This window comes from Zingiber officinale, chromosome 8A (genome assembly GCF_018446385.1).
Source record: "Zingiber officinale cultivar Zhangliang chromosome 8A, Zo_v1.1, whole genome shotgun sequence".
Lineage (NCBI taxonomy): Eukaryota > Viridiplantae > Streptophyta > Magnoliopsida > Zingiberales > Zingiberaceae > Zingiber > Zingiber officinale.
The window spans coordinates 41,986,123-41,988,854 of NC_056000.1; positions in this window are offsets into that span (position 1 = coordinate 41,986,123).

The following is a 2,732-nucleotide window of genomic DNA, read 5'->3' on the forward strand; positions in this document are numbered from 1 at the left end:
ACAAATCCATGAGGATGATTCAATCCAATTTGCGACCATCAGGAAGAATCCCAGAGATGTACTGCCAACCCAGAGCTGGCTACGACTACCCGAATCCAATCAGGTATCCAGCCAGTGGCCCAAAGTTCCCTCACGCCAGCCTCGACAAGAAGAAGGGTAACCAGTTCTACCTTGCCTCAAATCTTGCCTGAACCATATTAGCTATACTAATAGTTTGGTTGCTGCTGCCACTGCTTTCAATTCCCTCTTTTTTCCTTGCTTATTTAATTCCTCCTTGGTGCAGATAATCACGAGTCATCCTCAAAACTCTCCGTCTCTCCCCTTCTCCATGGCTAGCTGCTTCTTCTTTCACGTTAATTATGTTACTGAATCAGAGGAGACACGTAGTTAGTGAGGGCGCCTTACGACCAAGCACGAAGGCACCTCCAACACGACAGAGCCGTTGGTTGACCGTTGCCAAGTGGATAAAAGTTTATCCGCTTGGAAGTCCCCTGGATCCTTTTAGAAGCACTTTAAGAAATAATTATTTTTTCCAGTAAGTTATAAAAAGTCCCTTGGAGTTAAGAATTTCATATCAACTTTTATATTCATTTCCTAACTAATTTCTTGAACTGCAAACATCCGTAAGAGGTTACTCCTTCAATGAAAAAGTTTTTTTAGTGAGTTTTTTTATTATCTTATATTAACAACCACCTAAGTTATAACCAAATAACTCTTTGAGTCTTCTTACCTTTTTTTAGTTATTTCTTTTATATTAGTTATTTGTTTTTGCTAATATTATGTCCTTTGCTTAGTTCAAATAGCAAGAGATTTTTCTAACTTATTTTCAGGGTTATTCACCCCCTCCAGCCGACACTACCTAGACCTACACTAATCATTCTATTGCCAAATATTTGTCGTATTATAAGTTTTCCAACAATTATAGGGCCTTTGTCTTAAATATTACTCACCTGTTTGTACCAAGAAACATTCAAGAAGCTCTAGATTACCCGGATTGGAAGTTAGCAGTTCTAAAAGAGATGAATGTTCTTTGGAGAAATGACACTTGGGAGGTTGTTGACTTACCGGTTAGAAAGAAAATAGTGGGTTGCAAATGGATGTTTACCATTAAGTGCAAAGCTGATGATAGTGTAGAAACGTATAAAGCTAGACTCGTAGCTAAGGGATTTACACAAACACGTGGAATCAACCAGTTGCAAAAATAAATTCAATCTGAATTCTTATCTCTCTGACAGTATATTTAGAGATAAAGTATGTTGCTTAAAGAAATCTCTTTATGGACTTAAGCAATCACCAAGAGCTTGATTTAAGTGATTTAGGAAGCCTATTAAAAGTCGAGGGTACTGCCAAAGTAAAGCGGATCACACCATGTTTTTTAGACGCTCTAAAGGAGAAAAGATTACCATCCTGATCGTCTACGTGGATGACATAATCTTAACTGGAGATGATCATGTTGAACTTAAAAGATTGAAAGAAGTGTTTGCTAATGAATTCGAAAATAAGGAACTAGGAGTATTGAAATACTTTCTTGGTATGGAGTTTACATGATCCAAAGAGGGTATATTTGTTACACAAAGGAAATATATTCTAGACCTTCTCAAGGAAACAAGTCTACTAGGTTGCAATGCAGCTAAGACACCCATGGAGTCTAATATTAAGCTCCAACCAGCTAGGGGTGTAATCGAGCCGAGCCAAGCCAAACTCTTGGTTTGAGTTTGGCTCGTTTATAATCGAGCCGAGCTCGAGCTTTATTTAACGAATATATTCATGGCTCATGAGTTTATTCGAGCTTTTATCGAGCCTAAACGAGCTTAATAAATATAAATTATAAATTTAAATATTCATTAAAAATTAAATTATAGATTTTAAAAAATTATAATATTCTTGTTAAAATTTATAATTTTATTCTAATAAATAAATTTAATATATTTATCTATGTTTTTCATAAGTAGAGTGTAAAATCTATAAATTCAATATCAAAATTATTATTTTTTTATTTAAAAGTTGATTTATGAGCTTAACGAACATGTTCACGAGCTAACGAGCTGAATATTGTGAAGCTTGAGCTTGGTTTGTTTATCTTAACAAGCCTCATTAAACGAGCTCAAACGAGCTTTTATCGAATCGAGTTTCGAATAGCTCACCAGTGGCTTTGCTCATTTACACCCCTATAACCAGCCAAACCTGAAGAAGTTTATAGAAGAGATCAGTACCAACGGCTAGTTGGGAGGCTTATCTACCTTTTGCATACTCGTCTTGATATAGCTTTTGTAGTTACTGTTGTAAGTCAGTTTATGCACTTCAAGTCCAACACATTTTGATGCAACTCATAGAATTTTAAGGTATTTGAAGGGAACTTTAGGAAAAGGTCTATTGTTTAAAAAACATGGGCATTTTCAAGTCGAAACTTACACCGATATAGATTGGGCTGGAAGTGTTCCTGATAGAAGATCAACTTCTGGCTATTGTACATTTGTTGAGGGTAATTTGGTTACATGGTGTAGCAAGAAGCAACCTGTGGTGGCTAGAAGTAATGTCGAGGTTGAGTTTCGAGCTCTTGTTCTTGTTGTTTGTGAGACAATATAGATCAAGAGATTATTGGAAGAATTGGGAGTCCCATATTCATTGCCTATAAAAATATACTGTGACAATAATACGATCATCTCCATTGCACACAATCCAATTCTTCATGACAGAACGAAGCATGTTGAGATTGATAAGCACTTCATCAA